The sequence below is a fragment of the Polypterus senegalus genome, chromosome 5 (assembly GCF_016835505.1).
Source record: "Polypterus senegalus isolate Bchr_013 chromosome 5, ASM1683550v1, whole genome shotgun sequence".
Taxonomy (NCBI): domain Eukaryota; kingdom Metazoa; phylum Chordata; class Cladistia; order Polypteriformes; family Polypteridae; genus Polypterus; species Polypterus senegalus.
Genome location: NC_053158.1, coordinates 88,829,954 through 88,853,678, shown reverse-complemented (window position 1 = coordinate 88,853,678; position 23,725 = coordinate 88,829,954). Strand labels below are relative to the sequence as shown.

At 39.3% G+C, this 23,725-nt stretch overlaps 1 protein-coding gene and 1 pseudogene across 5 annotated transcripts in view; one reads left to right on the top strand and one right to left on the bottom strand.

Moving 5' to 3' along the window:
• The window catches only part of LOC120530413 (cadherin-12-like), an 802,688-nt gene that overhangs the window by 21,935 nt on the left and 757,028 nt on the right, over positions 1-23,725 (top strand). The gene's annotated exons all lie outside the window — the stretch shown is intronic.
• LOC120529880 lies at positions 21,971-23,123 on the bottom strand (annotated as a pseudogene).

The window sequence follows — 23,725 nt, the reverse complement described above, 5'->3', positions numbered from 1 at the left end:
CAGGATGAAATCCTTGGACCCATTGTCAGACCCTACGCTGGTGCAGTAGGTCCTGGTTTCCTCCTAATGCACGACAATGCCCGGCCTCATGTGGCAAGAGTATGCAGGCAGTAGCTGGAGGATGAAGGAATTGAAACAATTGAATGGCTTTCACGATCCCCTGACTTAAACCCAATAGAACATCTGTGGGACATTATGTTTCGGTCCATTAGGCGCCGCCAGGTTGCTCCTCAGACTGTACAACAGCTCAGGGATGCCCTCATACAGATCTGGGAGGAAATGCCACAAGACACCATCCGTCGTCTCATTAGGAGCATGCCCCGACGTTGTCAAGCATGCATACAAGCTCATGGGGCCCACACAAGATACTGAAAAGCATTTTGAGTAGCAGAAATTAAGTTTTTGAAAAAAATGGACTAGCCTGCCACATCTTCATTTCACTCTGATTTTAGGGTGTCTACACAATTGAGCCCTCTGTAGGCAGAAAACTTTTATTTCCATTAAAAGACTTGGCATCCTTTTGTTCCTAAGACATTGCCCTGTAGTTATTTGTATAGATATCCAACTTCATATTGAGATCTGATGTATCTAATGTGTTTCTTTAAAGTGTTCCTTTAATTTTTGTGAGCAGTGTAGTATTACAGTATATGCACCACTCTGATAAGTTTTTTTTTTTCTTTATAGAATCTTTCTCTTTGAATGACTCTGAAAAGTCCCATGTGGCAATGCCAAAAAACAGCAAAGGGAGTTTGCAACTAGTAATTAATTTAGACCACTTTCACCAGATTAGTATTCGCTTTAGCATTAGTCTGTTTTAGTTGATCAGTGTTAAAAAAACCCTAATTAAATCCTCAATAATTTCATGTATAGCAATAAAATGTGAAAACTTACAAAGGGGTGAATACTTTTTATAGTCACTCTAAATTACTTTATGTATTGAAAATCCTTACAGTGACTCAGAAAGTGCCTGATGTGTTTATTTCAGAATATACAGGGAATACTTTGAATATAATGAAACGCAAACAAAGTATATTAATTAGAAACTAGTCAACAAAACAAAATAATTATGTAAAGACAGAAATGTTGATATAGCCTGCCTCAGGAACAAGAGCCTTGTATACACTGTCTGACCATAAGATCAGGAAATGTCTCATTTTCAACCTCTATCTCCCTTTCCCTTTCCTCTTTGTCAGTCTGCTCAAATGCTGTGCAGCATTGCACATAAAAATATCACAGTACAGCAAGGCTGAGGTGAAAAGTGGATACCACCTAACGAATAATGAAGGCACCAGCAGCATATTTTCCATATAGCTATGCCTATACCTTATGTTCCCCATTCTGCAGGTTTGTTGTGTCGTTTTATTTTTTCCTTTATCACCAGTCTGAAGGTTATTATAGATGCCAAGAGGTATGCATAAAGGGACACCTATTATCACCAAGTATCTGTCCATCATTAGACTCACCATTCCTTTCCTTTTGACACACTCTGTCTAATTAGTTCAGATAATTTCATTGTGAGTACTCCCAGTCCATTTTGCCATAATTTCCACTAAAAGTCCTTAGTTATTGCAAATCACTTGTATGTTCAATGCAGATATTTTTTTAGGCTAGGTATGACTATACACTCCAAGGGACTGTGACTGTGCTTGGATACAATTGAGTGCTGGATTTCGTGTGGTGTTGAATGTATGAGTATTGTGTTCATTAGATGGTGATTTCAGTCACAGAATTCATTAGAAATTCTTCTGATGAGGTTTTCTTCCTTGTAGCCATTATGTTTCTCCCATAATGTCAATGCCTCCATTTTTTTGCCCTTTCATTTTTGTACTGCTGCTTCTTTCCATAACCAATTGAAATACTTTAAACAACTTTGCCAAAGTAGAAACCTTAGAACACAGATTCTTCCGAACTACAGTACTAAAGAACATACAAGTTTGATCAGCTTATAAATGTTTAATTAGTTTCAGCACAAATAATTTACTTAAAAATGTATCTATATAATAGTATCAAACAAATGACTTAATGCATTTTATCGTAAAAAGATACATTCTCAAGTATAAATTTTAGTATTGTAAATATTCTAATAATTGACAGGGTGTGAATTTAATGTGCTGTGTGTGGAGCCTGCTGCCTGTTTCTGCTGTTCTTGCAAGATGTTCATACAGAAGCACTTAGCTATTAAAGAAAAGGTTAGGGAGCTTGTAGATTAAGTAGGCTTTTCTCTTAAGATCTAGTCTATGAAATTCTTAGTGTTAGGATGGATTAGTGTTATTATGCCGTTGGAAACACTTTCTTGTGTTTCTAGAAGTAGGGTAAGGGAAACAAATGTCAAGCCCAGCTAATAACACAATGCAAGTAGATAATTTCTAATGTGAAAAAAAAACAAATTTGTGAATGAAGTGTTGGTTCTTCAAGCAATTGATGGAGTTCCACTTTCCTCAGAATCAAGTGGCAAAGTGAAGTCTTTCATGGTCTGTTGTCTTATATATTTTGTTAAGAGCAGAGCCTTGAATTTTTTTAGGGTTATGTTTTCCATTGACTGATAACTGAAAACTGACTCATTGTTTCAAGAAGCCCAGCTAATAACACAATGCAATTAGATAATTTCTAATGTGAAAAAAAACAAATTTCCTAAAATGAAAAAACAATATTTTTATGTTAAAATTGATTAAGCAGTGTTAATCAAATAAAAAGCTGTAATGAAACTACATGCAATAACCTGCGACTCCGACACCACCAAATATACTTTCATTATTTGCCCAAAGAAATTATTTTAGTTCACACTGAGTAAAACAGACAAGATAAGAAAATGTTCAGACTTACCATTAAGCAAGTCTGAAATAATGAGTCTGAGACCATGCTGCTCACTGTTGAAGACTACAATGAGCTTTACATCATTGTGAACCATTTCTCATAGTTCATTATGTACCATGTCTCATAGTTCATGTTCAAGAATATGGTCTCCTTGTCAGTGTGTACTGAGTTTTGGAATCTGCTCTACTCTGCTATACTGTATCTAAACCATCTAAACTTCAAAAACTGACGAAAAGAAAAATGTCATGCTTTTCTGAAAAGTGCACTTGTTTCAGATGTTATCGCCTTAGATGAGTGGTTGGCTCAACACACCAAAAAGGATTCAAGAGCAGGGAAAGTGTTTTCTCTTCATCTGACATTTGTGTGAATTCTGTCTAATCTTATGATATTCCAGTATGTGTCGATGACTAATTGTTATACTCTGTCTTGAGCTCAACAGAAACATTAGGTATGACTACGCTCCAAGGGACTGCGACTATGCATGGATACAGTTGAGTGTTGGATCGATTGTTGTGTTGAATGTATGAGTGTTGGGTTCATTAGATGATGATCTCAGTCACATAAGTAATTAGGTATTCTTCTGATGAGGTTGTCTTCTTTGTCAATGCCTGCAGTTTTGTTTGAATCTGGGTTTCTCGTTGAAATATTTGTTAATTGAACTTTGCTTTTCCATAGCTTCACAGATCTGTAAATAAGGGTGTATCATACCACAAATTAACAACTATCAAGCTGTTGTGAGGTTTGTCATGGTCAGGGGCAGAATTACACCCTAGTGAACAAGCTACCGCATGGGACTGGACAGAGATATTGCTGTTTAGGGAGGCTCATACTTCTAAATGCATGTGTTTACTCCATTTCTATTTTGAGATTCTACTATGTATTTGTTTTGACTGCTAGGAGAGAACATAAACAAATTAAACTTCATAAACCATTCAATTTCAAACACTCTCTCCAATTTTCTTTTGAGATAATTTGCTTTAGTTAATAAAAAATTAAGTAAAGAACACTTTTCATCTAAAAAAGGCATGTATACCTGCTGTAAAAAGTCCCCATGCAGATATCCAAAATAAATATTCTTTATCAACAGGAACGATCTGCATATTAAGTTGAGCTCTACGTTACATCAGTCACTACTTACACTTATTTTCACTTCGCTTTGGATCACTGCTTTCTTCTGTACAGTTTTCACCTTGCTGAAAATAATGACACTTGTCTTGACAAGAGAGAAAAAGTAATTGAAAAAGCAAGGTCAAACCATTGAATGTTGCATAACAGATTTAAAACAAATAGGTAATACTCAGAGTAAAAAACAACAACAATTGTTTGATATACCAGAAAGCTAAAACAATATCCTTAGTAAATGATTGGTAACCAAGCTCAAAATGCGAATTGTGGCTGTTTTTAAGAATCATCGTATACTGCATCCTATTAACATGAAAAGTTATATGAGATCTACTGGCTGCCCCCCAACACCCCAATCAGGTATTTCAGAGTTTTTTAACCTTAAATGAAGTGTTGGTTCTTCAAGCAATTGATGGAGTTCCACTTTCCTCAAAATCAAGTGGCAAAGTGAAGTCTTTCATGGTCTGTTGTCTTATATATTTTGTTAAGAGCAGAGCCTTGAATTTTTTTAGGGTTATGTTTTCCATTGACTGATAACTGAAAACTGACTCCTTGTTTCAAGAAGCCCTGCTCGACTGGATGCTTCAAGTAGGCAGAGTTTGATATTGTAGCAGGCAAAAAACAAAATCCATTTTTATTTAATTCAATATTTAGTTTTCATAGGAATTATTACACATCATATCATGGCCCTAACAACAAATATTCCATACATTAATATCTATAAACTTGAAAAAATCTATGTAGGTAAACAAGTCTTGTGTTCTATTTATTTACAGGTATCTAAGAAACATGTTGAATGGACATACGGTATAGCTACACTATGTTTTCCATTTCTGAAATTCACTGTTGCTAAATAATTTATGTATCTCTTCTGTTTACTTTGCATTCTTACCAAGAAAACAGGTTGTGATTTTACTTGCAAAAAGAGTAAATAGCCAGTTATAAAGCTACATATTATTGTTTCTTTAACTTACACAAAAATATTAAGGGAGAGCTAATTGTGAATCTAAGAGAAATATTTTAGTTGATGCTGATGATTGTTTTTCACAACCTTCACTACACTGGTATACTTGGTTTTGTGCATAACCTGCTACTTACAATATAAACATAAACTTTTTTTTAATATAAACACTGAATCTTTAATGAGGGAATGTAGAAATTACGGTGATCTACAGCTCTCAAAATGCAGGAATTCTAAAAATTTCCATCAATACAAATGGCAAATCAATATTGCTTTAAAACATAAACAGTATAATAGAAAAGTGGAATTTATTTATATGATCCCTTATTATTTGTGCACACTTTGTTTGTTATTAAGAATATATACTGCTGTAATAAATAAAATAAGTGATCTTGAAAAAATAGCAAATAGAAGATACATAGCAAAAACAGCGGCTGCCTCTGGGGAAGATTCCAGCATAGGCTAATTGCCCACAACGAAACAAAATTTAGATACATGCTGTAAGAAGGGAAACAAAAACAGAAAAAGGTTTGGGGATCGTATATTGAAACACAGATTTATCACAACAGTGAATAGCACCAGAGTATTTGCAATAGACTAAGTCCAAATGGGACTAAAGGAAAAGTGAGCTGGTTGGACTTTTATAGGCGGTGGGCAGTAAGAGGCGGGTCCATGAGGGAACTGGTAGAAGTGAGATCAGTAGGAGGGCTTGATCTGGAAGGGGATGTGGAAGCTGATTGAGGTCTAGCTGGGTTTTCCTTCTGATGATCTGTAGAAGAGGGAGAAAAGACATTAGTGCACTTCAGACTCGGCAACTTAACCTTAGTTAAGCCCTTTGACTGCCTCCTATGCGCACGTGTGTGACAAAGCAAAAATTTCACAATATTTACAATAACTTTGATTGCAGTGTGATGAATTGGTAGGTATCCAATATATACTAAAATGATACAAACATATAAAATGCAACCTGAGCATGACTTGTGACCATAAACTAGGGTAAATGGGTTTGATTAAAGAAAGAATTGACATGTACACCATATGCCACATGGATTTTGGAATTTTTGCTTATAGGAGCTATCATACAAGTATTTAATCTGCCTAGTTTTCTTTATTCAAAAAGTGCAGAATACATCTAGAATTAGGCCTCTAAGCTCCATTGAGGGTTACTGACCCAAATCAGGCATAGCCAAAATAAGGTCAGGGACAAACATTTGAACATTAGAAAAATGTGACAAGAACAGACTATTCAGCCCAATAAGTTTGTCCATACTATTCATCCAAATTGTTCAAAATAGCATCCAAGACAAGATTTAAAGGTCTCTAAGGTCATTCTGTCCACCACACTACTAGGTCATTTTTTCCATGTGTCTATTGTTCATTGTTTGAAAGAAAACTTTCTAACATTTGTGTGAAACCTGCCCTTAACAAGTTTCTAAATGTGCTCCCGAGTTATTGTTGAACTCATTTAAAATTAACATGGATCTAGTGTACTAATTTGTTTTATAATTTTAAATATTTAAGTCATGTCCCCTATTAATGTTCATTTGCTTAATCTGAAAAGGTTAAACTCCTTCATTGTCTCCTCATAGTTCATACCTTTTAATCCCAATATCAGCCTAGACACTCTTTTCTGGACTTTCTCTATTGCTGCTATATCTTTTTTGTAATGTGGAGACCAAAACTGAGCACAGTACTTCAAGTGAGACCTCACTAATGCATTATATAAATTAAGCATAACCTTTCTTGATGATTTCTGTACGCTTACTGGATGAGTCCACTATGACTCAGAAATCATTGTCATAAGGTTTACTTTCAAGTTTCAAGCTCCCATTGTGTAATCAAATCTAATACTTTACATTTACTTTCATTAAATTTTATCTACCACAAAACAGGCCAAGCCTGTTTGCTATCCAATTTCTACTGTAATAATTTAACTGATTCTATTTTTTCTGCACTTCTGCCTAGTTTTGTATCATATGCCAACATTACCAGCTGATTGATTAAAGTCCTGCCCAAGACATTTATATATACTGCTCAAAAAAATTAAAGGAACCCTTTTTAATCAGAGTATAGAATCAAGTCAATGAAATTTCTGGGATATTGATCTGGTCAGTTAAGTGGAAGAGGGTGTTGTTAATCAGTTTCAGCTGATTTGGTGTTAATAAAATTAACAAGTGTACTAGAGGGACAACAATGAGACAACCCACAAAACATGAATGGTTTAACGGGTGTTGGCCACTGACACTTTTCCCTTGTCATCTTTTCTGACTGTTTTTTCACTAGTTTTGCATTTGGCTATGGTCTGTGTCACTACTGGTAGCATGAGGTGATACCTGGATCCTACAGAGGTTGCACAGGTAGTCCAGCTTCTCCAGGATGGCACATCAATATGTGCTATTGCCAGAAGGTTTGCTTTGTCGCCCAGTACAATTTCAAGGGTATGGAGTAGATTCCAGGAGACATGAAGTTACTCTAGGAGAGCTGGACAGGACTGTAGAAAGTCCTTAACCCATCAGCAGGACTAGTATCTGTTTTTTTGGGCAAGGAGGAACAGGATGAGCACTGCCAGAGCCCTACAAAATGGCCTCCAGGTGTCCACTGGTGTGAATGTCTCTGACCAAACAGACTTCATCAGAAACAGACTTCATGAGGGTGGACAGAGGGTCCGACATCCTCTAGTGGGCCCTGTGCCACGGAGTTCGATTGGCATTTGCCATAAGATACCAGAATTTGCACGTCTACCACTGGCACCCTGTGCTTTTCATAGATGAGAGCAGGTTCACCCTGAGCATATGTGACAGACGTGAAAGGATCTGGAGAAGCCGTGGAGAACGTTATGCTGCCTGTAACATCATTCAGCATGACCGGGTAAGTGGTGGGTCAGAGGGACACACAGACCTCTACAGGCCACACAACGGGACCTTGATTTCCATTAGGTATCAGGTTGAAATCCTTAGACCCATTGTCAGACCCTATGGTGGTGCTGTGGGTGCTGGGTTCCTCCTGGTGCACGACAATGCCCGGCCTCATATGCAGGCAGTTCCTTGAGGATGAAGGAATTGATACCATTGACTGGCCCCCACTTTTGCCTGACCTAAATCAAATAGAACACCTCTGGGACATTGTTTTGGTCCATCCAACGCCACCAGGTTGCACCTCAGACTGTCCAGGAGCTCAGTGATGCCCTGGTCCAGATCTGGGAGAAGATCCCCCAGGAATCCATCTGTCGACTCATTAGGAGCATGCACCGATGTTGTCAGGCAATATGGCCAGGTTTTAAATCCATAAAGCCGTGTCACTCTCTATTGGCACGATTGCACGACCGCGGGGAGTTAATGAGGTAGTTGGGGCGAGTCGCACCTCCACATGCAGGTGCAATTATTCTCAATTGCTTCATTGGCTTCCTGTGGCATGTGATTAAGGCGATGCACCCACGGAGACAGGTGTGTATATATACGGGCCAGCACAGAGGGTGGAGGAGATAAAAAGATGTAAAAGAAAGATAGTGGAAAGAACGGAAAAGGCAGTCATGGGAGATGATCCGGACACCAGGAAGGAGAAGGCAGCTCGAGCTGGGGCTTTGGAAAGGAGCATAGACTGAGGCGCTCTAGGGGCTGTTTGCCCCACTGACTAAGTGTGTAGAATGGGGCTAGCGATACGTAAGACCAGCCAGTGGATCAGTGGAGCAACTGAGTGAGCGCAAAGGAAGACAGGAGGTGTGTTGACCTTGGACAGTCTGGCTGCACAGTGTGGCGGCAGCCAAGACAGGGGTTGGCAGAAAGGAGTTCGTGCTGCAGAGGCTCCGAAGGCAAAGCTAGCAATGGGTGAGCTGGGGAGACAGAAGGTGGTGGGCGGTGATCTGGTAAAGAGAGACTGCAACCTCTATTTTAATGGATTTATTGATTTTTATCTCCATGTTTCACTGATTTTATGGATTTGTTTTTTTTTTAACACTGCACAATGGACACTTTTCATTTTACTTTTGTGTTGGATTGTTTTTTTTAAAAAAAGCACCTGACTATTTTACACCATCCCCTAGTATCGATGAGATTTGTCCTCATTTGTCAGCTCATCTTGGTCATAAATATAGATGGTATTGGTTCAGCAGACTCCCATGTGGGAAGAGGAAATCTGTAGTGGACCGGCATCATCAAAATGCATACTAGCACGTGGGAACCATACAAACTACTGAGTATGATTTTGAGTTACTGCAATGAAATTTCGGCAAAATGGATTAGCCTGCTGCATCATTTTTTCACTTTGATTTTTGGGGTGTCTTTGAATTCAGCATTCTGTAGGTTGATCATTTTCATTTCCATTAAATGATGTGGCATCCTTTCATTCCTAATACATTACCCAGTCCATATTAGTATAGATATCCAGTATGTTTTTTTTCTCATTGAGATCTGATGTATTTTCAAAGTGTTCTTTTAATTTTTTGAGCAGTTTTATATTAAAAAGATCAGTGGCCCCAGCATTGATTCCTGGGGTACACTACTCTTAATGTCACCTATTTGTGAAAATGTTCCCTTCACTGCAATTTCTTTGCTTCCTTTGTTTGAGCCAATTTTTTACAGACCTACAGACCATGCCCATCATACTTTTTTTAGATCGATCACTAACTTTGTATGTGGTACCTTATCAAAAGCTCTCTGAAAATCAAATTAAAAAATGTCATCTGCATCTCTCTGAGCACATCCTATTGTTACATTCTTATAGAATTCCAGCATATTAGGGAAACTCGACCTTCCTCATCTTACTCGCTTACTGACCTATAGATACTTCGAGTTGCTGGATCACTCATTTTATTCGACAGGATAATACTTGATAATGTCTAATCTTGAGAAATTCCTCCAGTGCACAGAGATTTTTAAAAAATATGTTTCAAATGTTTATCTGTCTATTCAATAACTTCCTTAATTTCTCAAGGATAAATGTTACCTGATCCTGGTGATTTTTTAGATTTCAATCTATTTAATCTAAGCAGTGCTTCTCCCTCTACAATTTCCATGTCACTAAGTACCTTCTTCGTTGTCCCTCTTACTTTTGGTAGATTTCTGACATCTTCACATGTATAAACCTCAAAAATGTAGAAGTGCCAAGCATTAGCTGTTTCGCTGTCTGTATTTTCTAGCTCATCTTTTCCATTCTCAATATTCTACCCTTCCTCCTTTATTATTCTTTTACTAGTAAAATATTGAAAGAGTCTGTTTGGGTCATCTTTCACCTTTTTTGTCATATTTGTCACCAACTGTCTTTTAGCCTTCTTAATATCCTTTTTCACCTTTGCCGTCATGCTCATATAGTGCTGGAGTTACTAGTCTTATAACCCTTATACAACTGTTTTTCCTTTGTAACTTCCTTTTTATTTCCTTATTTATCCAACTCTGAGTTCTATTTAATCTTTTAATTTTTCTGAATTTTGGGATGAACTTGTCCTGTGTTACATGTAAAACACTTTTAAACCTGTCCCACCTGACCTGTAGGGGGCGCTGCAACACCCCAAACCCCCAGACACAACTACACAGCAAAGTGTCCAAATGCAAGATGTTTCACACAATACCTCCACAAGGTTTCAGTTTCCTCCTTTCTAGGCCACACAACAAAGCAGTATGTTTCTCCTTCTACACCTTCTTGAAGTCTCATCCACCTCCTGACTCTGACTATTAAGTGGACAGAGGTGGTCCCTTTAATGGCTGAGGAAGCACTTGTGGGTCAGGTGGAAGCCATTGAAAATAGGGACAGCTCTCCCCAGCAGACCCCCCAGTTGGTGTCCAGTGAAACAAAGCAGGTCTGCCTCATGGGACTGCAACTTCAACATTCCCTGCAGGAACATGAATGGGCATACGGCCCAGGAATGCTGCCATCCATTATGTCGGGGGGCGATGTACTCTTGGTAGATAGTCCCACGTTGTGCATCCAAGGGTACAGAGTTTTTTCCCGGCCGGGATCTCAGCCCAGCATTACTGTCCATCATAATATATACATAAATTGTATTTAATATAGACTTTGCAAAACTAAAAATATTTGTGATTTCAAACTTGTCAATCATGTTGTCATGAAACATGAAAAACTGCAGTATGTTTAGCATTTTTATGAATAATATTTCTACAAGTGTATCAAGCTTTGTCCACCACTCAAGAAAAATTGAACTGGTGGCTGTCCTGTTTTCTGGAAAGATTTTCAAAAAAGTAGCCAATACCTGCTGGCATAACTTGTACTAAATAGCAGATGAGCAACTGTGACTTAGCTCCCAAGTGGGTACAATAGTAAAGCTAAAAAAGATATATATGACAAACGTTTCATCCCACTTTGTTAAAGATTGGATATTAGCAGCCATCTACCAATCAAATTCCGCCTTTGTCAGTGAAAAAAGAGAGAATCCCAGTCCCTTTTGGTTTATACTGGATGCAAAACCTGGATATTGCGAAAACCCGCAAAGTCTAAAAACCATAGGCTGGCTACAGTACCATCATTTTGGAAATGATGTAATAATCTAGTTGAAGGAAGATGATGAATACAAAAGAGAATTATGTTAGTTGCAGAGATATTTTTATGGTAATGGGAAAGAGTGCACTCGATTGTACAATGGTTCTTAACACAGAACAGGAAAATAATTAATGACTAAAACAAAAGGCCAAATTTAACTCAAAATCACTAGCAGACAGTAAGTCAACGTAAAAAAATTACATTACTTGAGAAATTTGATACCTCTCACAAAGGGTATTTCCTTTATTGAGAATAAAGTACAAACAGTACAGTGCATACAGTCCACCATAGGATGTCACATGAATGTAGAGTATGACCTTTAGTAAAGAATGGAGTTACAGCAACCAAATGGAACAAAATTTAAAATGGTGCATGTGAAGATATCACTGATGAGAGAAGGCAGGGATGTATGTTAAATCTAAGCTTCACCACCAAATAAAAGACAGCTATCCATGCTATACCAGAGATACAGTAATCACTTCTGTAGCCTGAAATGGTTAAACAAATGACTAGATAATCTTGTTTTCAGATTTTAGTGGACTTGAAGATTACAAAAAGAGTATTTTATGTTGCTAAATACCACTACTGGCAAAATAAAATGTTGTGTTAGCCCTCAAGTAGTTGTAGTAGTAGTAGTAGTAGAAATACTGTAGTATTGCTACATGCAAAGAGCATTTGTATGTCCAATCATGTGATAAACAGGAATCATTAAATGCTGCTGTCAAAGCGACATGCAAACTATTTTCCATTTTAAAATATATTCTAGATAAAACATCTGTATATATGTATGTATGTATGTATGTATGTATGTATGTATGTATGTATGTATGTATGTATGTATGTATATATATATATATATATATATATCTATATCTTGTCACGCTTGGGTCACAGATTTGCACAGAGACACAGAAGGTCGTAGAAAAAAAGAAGGATTTTTATTCAGACACCGCAAACACATGAGCTTAAACGTGCTCCATGACAAGTCAGATATAACAGTTCCGCTAGGAGCAGAGAGAGATAAAAGCAAACAATCAATTTCCAAACTGACAGGCGCTGCAAGGCTTATAAGTTGGCGGAGTACCGCTGAGGCTTGTATTACGCGTTATAGTGCAAGGATAAGGAGCAATGTGTAGTCAGTGTTTCAGGGTTTGTGGTTTTCCCAGGGGCGTCTGTCTCTATTTGGGGTGCGATCAGCCCTCCAGCTCACACCCTCCCCCTCAGCTTTATTCACATTCCTGTGAATCAAGCGACTCTCTGTACTAGGTTCATTTAGTCGTGATAATACATCTGCGTTGGCGTGTTCAGAACCTGGTCGGTGCTTTACTGTGAAACTGTAAGGTTGTAAACCCAGAAACCATCTCATTAGACGAGAGTTTGTATCTTTCTGTCGGTACAACCACTGGAGTGGAGCATGATCAGTTACCAAAGTGAAGTTTCGTCCCCACAAGTAATAGCGAAGCGCTTCCACAGCCCACTTAATTGCCAAGCATTCTTTCTCAATTGTAGAATAATTGCGTTCCCTAGGAAGTAATTTCCTACTCAAATATGTGATTGGATGTTCTTCTCCATCAAAAATTTGTGACAGGACTGCCCACACCAAATGCACTTGCGTCTGTTTGCAAGATAAAATCTTTTGTGAAATCCGGGTTCCTTAGAACCGGGTAAGAAGACAATGCTTTTTTTAAATCGTTGAAAGAACGTTGCAATTTTCTGTCCACAGGACAGGTCGGTTTTTCTGCCTCTAGTAAGTTCTGTAAGAGGAGCAGCTCTATGTGCAAAATTTGGAATGAATTTTCTGTAGTAACCAGCGAGTCCCAGAAAGGCGTACTTGTTTCTGTGTCTCAGGTCTCGGGTAAACAAGCATTTCTTCTATTTTCCTTAATTGTGGCCTAAGTAAACCCTTGCCCATAGAATAGCCTAAGTAATGAGTCTCGGACATGCCTAGTTTACATTTCTTAGGGTTAGCAGTAAGGCCAGCCTGTCTCAAGCTTTCAAGAACGGCTTGAAGCCGCTCTAAGTGTGTTTTCCAATCATTGCTAAAAATCACGACATCGTCAAGGTATGCCCCAGCATATTCAGAGTGAGGACGTAGGATCTGATCCATCATACGCTAAAAAGTTAGAGGTGCCCGTGAAGACCAAACGGGAGTCTTGTAAATTCATAGAGTCCGTCAGGAGTCGCAAATGCCGTTTTCTCACAACTGCTAGCCTCTAAAGGCACCTGCCAATAGCCTTTCGTGAGATCTAGCGTGGAGATATAGCTCGCCTGACCCAGTTTTTCCAACAGTTCATCGACACGGGGCATGGGATAAGCATCGAATTTAGAGACCTTATTCAAGCGTCTGAAATCGATACAGAACCGAACCGAACCGTCTTGCTTTGGGACTAATACGACTGGGCTGCACCAGTCACTTTTACTTTCACGAATTACACCCAGTGTCAGCATCTTTTTACCTCTTGCGCACAATATTTGCGCGCTTCCGGTATCCGGAACGGCCGCATCTGTACGTGAACATCAGGTGCAGTGGTAATTTTATGTTTTGTAATGTTAGTCTTGCCTGGTAAATCTGAAAAGACATCAGTGTTCCGTTCTATCAAAGATAACAGTTCTGTCTTTTGCGTGTCAGTAAGATCGTTACCAATGGTAACATCGGACTGAGAAACAGCAGCCAAGGAAGTGTTAACCTCTTGTCGGTCGTGCCATTCCTTCAAGAGGTTAATGTGTAAAATCTGGAATGGTTTGCGCCGGGTATTCTAACCTTGTAATTTACTGGACTCATACGCTCCTCAATAATGGCGGGCCCTGCCATTTAGCTAAGAATTTGTGTGGATCCGAGGGAACCAGTACCAAAACACGATCGCCAGGTTTGAACTCACGGAGCTTGCTGCGCCTATCGTAAAGACGCTTCTGAGTTTCCTGTTCTCGTTGTTGGTGTTCCACAGCAATAGAGGAAAGCATAGAAATTCTGTCTTGCAACGAAATTAGTCGATCTGCAAAGCTTGGACCCTTAGCTGCTCTCTCGTTTCCTATCCATTCCTCACGCACCACATCCAGGATGCCTCGCGCCGCCTGCCGAATAACAACTCGAAGGGACTCAAGCCAGTGGGCGCCTGTGGTGATTCTCGCACCGCGTACAAAACAAACGGTAGGACAGTGTTCCATGTTGTGGGATCATTATGAGCAACTCGCCTGATCATCTGTTTCAATGTTTTGTTAAATCGCCGGTTAAACCATTCGTTTGAGGATGGTAAACAGTAGTACTCAATTTCTTAATAGCAAAGCTGTCACACAATTGTTTCATCACGCGAGAAGTGAAAGGTGTGCCCTGATCAGTTAAGATTTCTCTAGGGATACCAATACGAGTAAAAGTTTCACATAGTGCTTTGGCTACAGCCGAAGAGTTGGCCTTTTCAGCGATCATTTCTGGATATCGTGTCGCATAATCAACCAACACCAGCAAATATTGGTACCCATCCTTAGTCTTAGGTAATGGTCCCACAATATCTAATCCCACACGCTGAAAGGGAACTTCCAATATGGGCATAGGACAAAGGGGAGCCGAGGAGGCTTATAAGCAGAGACGATCTGGCAGTCTGGACATGAAGTACAAAATCGTTCAACATCTTTTCCCATATTAAGCCAATAAAATCGTTTTGATAACCGGTCTCTAGTTTTGTCGGCACCGAGGTGCCCAAGATGTGTGAATGTGCCAGATGCAAAACAGTTTCCCTATGTGCTTCAGGTACCACCAGTTGTTCAATAAATTCCCCCTCCAAATGATCTGAGATCACTCTGAAAAGGCAACCGTCCTTTTCTATAAAGTGTGGGGTTTTCACACCCCCGGAATTACGCTCTTGGTAATAAGAGTCATTAGCAGGGCGAGCCTGTTTAAATGCATATTCTAATGAGCTATCAGTATGCTGCAAACGCACAAAATCTGATTGTTCGTTAACACTCGGTTTGTGTTGGGCGTTTGCAATCTGGGAAGATGTAGAAGGAGCAGCCCATTCTGGAAGATTGTCGTGGGTGACCTCCTCCGTCTCGCTGGAGAGATCGGGTTCAATATCTAAGTTGGGCTCTAGATTTTCCCGGCCGCTACCAGTTCTTCGTCTTGGATTTCTTCTTCTTCTCCCCCCCCACCAAGTTCATTAGTGGACTGGACTACTGGTCCCTTACATTTATTAATCAGTTTCGGAAAAAGGGCATTTCTCCGTCCTATGAGTAATGGCCAAGGGCACGAGTCAAACGGCAGACCAAACCTTAAAGTGGCGCCCTATAAGTTAAAGGAAGAAGTAAAGTCTGATAATCTTTAACATCACCATGTACACAGCGTATTTTTACAGTCTCACAGTCTCTAAGGCATTGTTCATTAAGACAGTCTCGTCTCACAATACAAAGGTCACTTCCCGAATCTAACAATGCTGAGATTTCTTTGTCCCCCAATTTCACCGGGATCAACAAGCCATCTTTTCCATCCGGACATGTAATAGTTGAGCAACAAATCTCGCCAGTCCAATCCCATTGAATGAGCTGGAGACAAGCGACAATCTCTTGCCAAATGGCCGAGCTGATCACATCGGAAACATCTACGGTCGGCTCCGTTTCGAAATATCCTCTGCGGCGTCCGTCGGCGTGCTCTGTAGCCTCCACGGTCTTGTCGACCGCTGTTGCCGCTGTCTCCCCAGAAACAGGCGTCCCATCTACGACTGGATTTCCGGGTCCTACCTGACCCCATTAGATTTTCAGGTCCTGCAGCTTGTCGATCGAAGCGACGAGAATGTCCTGGACGTTCGTTCACAGGTTGCGAAGCAGCACGAAATCCACCGCTCTTTCTCCAAGTGGACTGTGAACCCTCTAATCGTCTGGACATAATCGTTAATGATTTAATATCATGGCGTAGAAATTCATCTCGAAGAACTTCAGGTATGCCAGCCAGTAATATATTCACGACAACTGTTTCCATTACGTCTCCTTCAAACCAACAGTGCACTTTATGTATCAAATCTTGAATTTGCGCACGGATTGGGTCATCCATGTTTAGTTTCCAGTCTTTAAGTGCAAATGTTTTAGACTTCTGAAATAAGTCTTGGCATCCATCTGTGCAACCACTCTGGTACCACTTGTCACGCTTGGGTCACAGATTTGCACAGAGACACAGAAGGTCGTAGAAAAAGAAGGATTTTTATTCAGACACCGCAAACACATGAGCTTAAACGTGCTCCATGACAAGTCAGATATAACAGTTCCGCTAGGAGCAGAGAGATAAAAGCAAACAATCAATTCCAAACTGACAGGCGCGCAAGGCTTATAAGTCGGCGGAGTACCGCGAGGCTTGTATTACGCGTTATAGTGCAAGGATAAGGAGCAATGTGTAGTCAGTGTTTCAGGGTTTGTGGTTTTCCCAGGGCGTCTGTCTCTATTTGGGGTGCGATCAGCCCTCCAGCTCACAATATATATATATATATATATATATATATATATATACTGCTCAAAAGAATTAAAGGAACACTTTTTAATCAGAGTATAGCATAAAGTCAATGAAACTTATGGGATATTAATCTGGTCAGTTAAGTAGCAGAGGGTTGTTAATCAGTTTCAGCTGCTGTGGTGTTAATGAAATTAACAACAGATGCACTAGAGGGCAACAATGAGATGACCCCAAAACAGGAATGGTTTAACAGGTGGAGGCCACTGACATTTTCCCTCCTCATCTTTTCTGACTGTTTCTTCACTAGTTTTGCATTTGGCTACAGTCAGTGTCACTACTGGTAGCATGAGGCGATACCTGGACCCTACAGAGGTTGCACAGGTAGTTCAACTTCTCCAGGATGGCACATCAATACGTGTCATTGCCAGAAGGTTTGCTGTGTCTCTCTGCACAGTCTCAAGGGCATGGAGGAGATTCTAGGAGACAAGCAGTTACTCTAGGAGAGCTGGAGAGGGCCATAGAAGGTCCATAACCCATCAGCAGGACCAGTATCTGCTCCTTTGGGCAAGGAGGAACAGGATGAGCACTGCCAGAGCCCTACAAAATGACCTCCAGCAGGCCACTGGTGTGAATGTCTCTGACCAAACAACCAGAAAGACTTCATGAGGGTGACCCAAGGGCCCCATGTCCTCTAATGGGCCCTAAGCTCACTGCCCAGCAGCATGCAGCTCGATTGGCATTCGCCATAGAATACCAGAATTGGCAGATGCACCACTGCTGCCCTGTGCTTTTTACAGATGAGAGCAGGTTCACCCTGAGCACGTGACAGAATTGAAAGGGTCTGGAGAAGCCATGGAGAACATTATGCTGCCTGTAACATCATTCAGCATGAGCAGTTTGGTGGTGGGTTAATGATTGTCTGGGAAGGCATATCCATGGAGGGTCACACAGACCGCTACAGGCTTGACAAAGGCAGCTTGGCTGCCATTAGGTATCAGGATGAAATCCTTGGACCCATTGTCAGACCCTATGCTGGTACAGTGGCTCCTGGTGCACGACATTTCCTGGCCTCATGTGGTGAGAGTATGCAGGCAGTTCCTGGAGGATGAAGGAATTGATACCATTGACTGGCCACCACACTTTCCTGACCTAAATCAATAGAACACCTCTGGGACATTATGTTTTGGTCCATCCAATGCCACCAGGTTGCACCTCAGACTGTCCAGGAGCTCAGTGATGCCCTGGTCTAGATCTGGGAGGAGATCCCCCACAACACCATCTGTCATCTCATTAGAAGCATGCACCGATGTTGTCAGGCATGTATACAAGAACACAGGGGCCATACAAAATGTTGCGTACAATTTTGAGTTGCTGCAATTAAATTTTGGCAAAATGGACTAGCCTGCCACATAATGTTTTCACTCTGATTTTTGGGGCGTCTTTGAATTCAGGGCTCTGTAGGTTGATCATTTTCATTTCCATCAAGCGATGTGGCATCCTTTCGTTCCTAACACATTACCCAGTCTATATCAGTATAGATATCCAGGAGGATTTCTTTTTCCCATTGAGATCTGATGTGTTTTCAAAGTGTTCCTTTAATTTTTGAGCAGTTTATATATATATATATATATATATATATATATATATATATATATATATATATATATATATATATATATATATATATATATATATATATGTAGTTTTCAATTCAAGTCATTGTAAAGTATAGTGATAATAAAAATATTTGTTGCACTGGTTTAGAACTATCTAGATATACAGTATGTAAACCACATACCTTATACCAGGGGTGGGCAATTATTTTTCCAAAAGGGCCACATGAGAAATTGGAATGGTTTTAGAGGGCCAGAACATATATAATATACCTAATATATACTTAATACGTATAATATTCTTAACTATTTTCCAATATATATGATACTAGCAGAATACCCGCGCTTCGCAGCGGAGAAGTAGTGTGTTAAAGAAGTTATGAAAAAGAAAAGCAAACATTTTAAAAATAACGTAAGATGATTGTTAATGTAATTGTTTTGTCATTGATATGAGTGTTGTTGTCATATCTATCTATTTATATTATATATATAGCAAAATACCTGCGATTGGCAGCGGAGAAGTAAAAAGAAAAGGAAACATTTTAATAATAACGTAACATGATTGACAATGTAATTGTTTTGTCATTGTCATGAGTGTTGCTGGCATATATAAACATATATATAAATATATATATATACACATCTATACACATATATATATACAGTTATATATATATATATACACACATACATATATACATATACATATATACACATACTGTATATATACACACACACGTATATACATACTGTATATACAACATATACAAATCTACATATATATATATCTACATATATATATATTAGGGGTGGGACTCGATTAAAAAAATTAATCCAATTAATTAGAGGCTGTGTAAGAATTAATTTTGATTAATCGTATGTAATCGCACGTAAATTTGCCCCAAATGCAAATGTTTTTTTTTTTAAATTTAAAACGGTTTTAGTGGGCGACAGAATCAAATGATAGACATGGACATGAATATTGTAAACTGAAGCTGTTTTAATTTCTGAAAAAAGCTTTTAAACTGCATTTGAATTCAAAACAGAAACAAAAATATCATCCCTGGTTAAAATTGGGCAGACTTAAAAATAAAATGGTAGTTTAAGTACTTTAAGTACATTTTCAGAATAGTATTGTCTTTAAATAATAATAACCAAAATTTCAACATAAAGTGCAGTTTTTCTTCTTAAAAAAATAAGTCAGAAACATAAAAGGTAATTTGACCAGCTTACTCTTTAAACTCTGAGTAACATTAGCCAAAATTATTTTGTACATTAGGCTAAAACAGTGTGATCATTGAACATTTTGTAATTAGATGTATTTAGAATTACTAACGGTCATGGAAGTCCAATGATCCCCAGTAAGAGCCACAAAGTCCGCTTTCTGTAATGCATCTAATTTTGCTTGCTTTTCAGTGTGCACAAAACCATGTCTTTATCAAGGCTTCGCTCGGGTAGTCGAAATGATCAGTCGTAGGAACGCGCTTTATTCCGACTCTCACATTTTGTAGCTGTGATGTGTGCATCAGTATAATGGATGTACCAGGAAATCATGCATTGACAAAAGTTCCGTTTGCTTGGAATTGAAAGTGTGATTAAATCGTTATTTTTAGCGCGTTATGGAGTACATGCATCGAAGCTTCTCAGCTGTGCTTGTGCTAAGAAAGGAAAAATTTTAAAAATAACGTAACATGATTTTGCGCTAACCTAATATTTTTTCATACGTCCCAAACAAAGGAGATGCAAAGGTAAAATGAATCGGGTAGCGCGCGTACATAGTCAGTACACCCCCTCTCGGGAATCGAACCTCGAATGTCGGCATTAGAGGCGAAGACTCTACAATTAGCGCCACAGCGTGTGGCTTGTCTATGCTAAAGTATGTATTGTAGATCGGGGTATATATATACATTTATATATATACCCGTGTACCGCAGTGGAGTAGAAGTTATGAAAAAGAAAAGGGAACATTTTAAAAATAACGTAACATGATTGTCAATATACAGTAATTGTTTTGTGAGTGTTATTGAATGTTGCTGTCATCAAGGATTTGATTATCATTATTTCTTTCAATCAGGCTCGTATTTGTAGGATGTGTTCAAGTTACATTCCGTGTTTGTCAATCGTTGTAAAGATAAGAGGTTTCATTCATCGATTAGTTCCTTACTGCATCAATAAACAGCTCGTCTTCCTTTTTATCTGTGATGTGACAAACTGCATGCACGGGTTTTTTTTACACTGTCTTCCTTTAGCAGGACATTCACTTTTTCCACCGTGTGCTTTGTTTCCGCAGTAGCTGCACTTATGAATATGATTGTATGTATAAGGCGCTTCATATTTTTTGCTGCCTTCTCAATTGTGTAATTCGGTTTTTGTTCAGTACTCTTTGGAACTGTTGCTTTTTGTCTGCGCATTGCGTCAGTTCACGTGAGCCGCTTGGTGTTCTTGCATCGAAGGTTCCCAGCTGTACTGGTGCCATCTCGTGTAATGTCAGCTAAGACCCGGCACTTAAAAGTTTCTCTCGCAGTTTCAATGAGTTTGTGCCAAACACCACCCTGACCATCTCATCTTCCTCTGCATAAGCACAGTCCTTCACCCGTGAACATTTACTGGCAGTGTTTGTATTGGATTGCGCTGATGGGCGGCCTTATATGGGCAGGCACTAAATTACAAACGCTAGTGGCAGCCTGTCTATGAACTTAATTTAATATAAACTTACGGTTCACGCCGTGCTTTGTTTCCGCAGTAGCTGTACTTATGAATATGCTTGTATGCATCATTTGCTTCATAATGTTTTTCTGCCTTCTCAATTGTGAAATGGCGTTTTGTGCTGATCGCTGTTTGGAGTTCTTCCTTGTTATCTACGTACTTACGTAGGAGGCGTGATGATGTCACACGAAACTCCGCCCCCCACGGCCATCTCCAACTCAAGACTCCATTACATTATATGGGGAAAAATAGCTTCCAGTTATGACCCTTATGCGTAGAATTTCGGAATGAAACCTGCCCAACTTTTGTAAGTAAGCTGTAAGGAATAAGCCTGCCAAATTTCAGCCTTCTACCTACACGGGAAGTTGGAGAATTAGTGATGAGAGAGTGAGTGAGTGAGGGCTTTGCCTTTTATTAGTACAGATCACACTATAAGAAATAGTAAATGAAACATTGCAATGAGAAAATGTAGAAGATAGAATTTTATATATAAATATATATAAAATTCTATTTAATGAACAATCACAAAAACAGTTTAGAAAATTTAAACTTTTGCAATGTTTTAAAAAAACTAACATCATAACTTAACATAAAATAGTAGCATCAACTTACAGTAAATCAAACATGTCAAACAGTCAGTCAAACAAGTGTGGAGCACAAAATTATTCAACTATTTAGGGAACATTTATAAAAACAATTTAGAAAATGTGCATTTTTTGCAGCATTTAAAAAATAGCATCATAACTTTATTAGCTAGTTTTCAAAGACCAACATCACAGTAATTTGCCTCAGTTCTTTTGGTGTTCAGTGAGAGAAATCTAGCCTGTTTTGGGCTTAAACAAGTGCACTGAAGTCAGGTTGAATATCTGAGGTGGATATGCGAAGGACAGCACACAAGTCATCATCGGTGTGGGAGGATCTATATCTGGATTTGTTAAACTTCATACCTGAGAATGTTTGTTCACAGATGTAGGGAGATCCAAAGAGAACCAACATCCTCTGAGCATGTCTCCTGAAGTGTGGGAAGATTTCCTCTTTGAGAGAGGAATAAAACTCTACCAGTGATACTGACTTAAAATGCTCGGCCAGTAGATTATCAGACTGCAGATCAATGAGTTCAAGCTGGACATCACTGGGTGTTTCATCCACACTATAAGTAAAGGGAGAAGAAATCATGTGCATTTCGCTCTCAACTGTTTTGAAGTCTTCAAATCTTCTTGAAAACTCACTATGCAGTGCCCCTAACATGGATGAATACTTGTGGAGGTGATCAGCTGATAGTGTGACTTTCAGTGTTGGCATGTGAGTGAGAATGTTGCCCTATAATTGACTTGAAATAAAGTTCAACTTTCTCATGAAAGCTGTCACCAAGCTATACATTTCATGTGCAGAGAGGCCCTTGCCTTGCAGCTTGGTATTTAGTTCATTCATTAGTGCAGTCACATCAACAGCAAAGGCCAGATCTGCAATCCAGTGTGTATCTGAGAGCTCTGGAATGTCCTTATCTTTCTTTTCACAAAACTCCTGAATCTCTGCTCTCAGGTCCAATACTCTTTTAAGCGCCTTGCCAAGGCTGAGCCATCTCACAGCTGTCTGGTAGCCTATGTCACTATGTTCACTTTCATGCTCCTCTAACAGTGAAACAAACTGTTTGTGATTCAGTGCTCTTGCCCTGATGAAATTAACAATTTTAGTTACAACATCAACAACATGGCTAATTTTTTAGCACTGACTTGCACAACACCTCCTGATGAATGATATGAAATATCAATTTCTGTTCTGGGTTAATTTCAGTCGCTTTATCTTGCATCCGCCTCAAAAGTCCAACATTTTTCCCTGTCAAATTTGGGCAGCCGTCGGTTGTAACACCTACCAGTTTGTCCCATTTTAATCCCAGCGTGTCCATGGATGCATTTACCTCTGTGAACAAATCACTACCCGTTGTAGTCCCTTTCATTGGCCGCATAACTGCCAGCTCCTCCGTCATCTCAGTCTTTCGTTAATCCATGTACAAAGATAAGTAACTGGGCTGTATCACGGACGTCACAGCTCTCATCCAGAGCCAAGGAAAACAAGACAAAATTTTCCGTTTTCTTTTGCAGTTGAAGCTCCAAATTCCCCGCGATGTTCTCGACCCGCCTCATTACGGTACACCTCGAGAGAGACATATTTGCAAACGCAACTTTTTTCTCAGGGCATATTCTCGCTGAAGACTCCACTATAAACTCCCCATCAGAGAATGGCTTACTGTATCTTGCACTTTTGTGGGATATTACAAAGCTGTTCATGACCGCTGCATCCCTGGATGAGTGGAGCTTTGTAAAAAAATCCTTGATGCTTTTGCAGTTTAGCTAGCAAATCTTCCGATGCTCGTGCCCGCTCTGCATCACTGAAATTCTTATATTTTTCTCCGTGTTTACTCTTGTAATGGCGATTCATATTGTATTCCTTAAACACTGCTATATGTTCTCCACACACTAAGCACACAGCTTTACCTTTGATTTCAGCAAATAAATATTTAGAAGTCCATGCCTTGTTAAAAACTCTACATTCTGCATCAATTTTTCTTTTTTTAACATTAGCTGATAT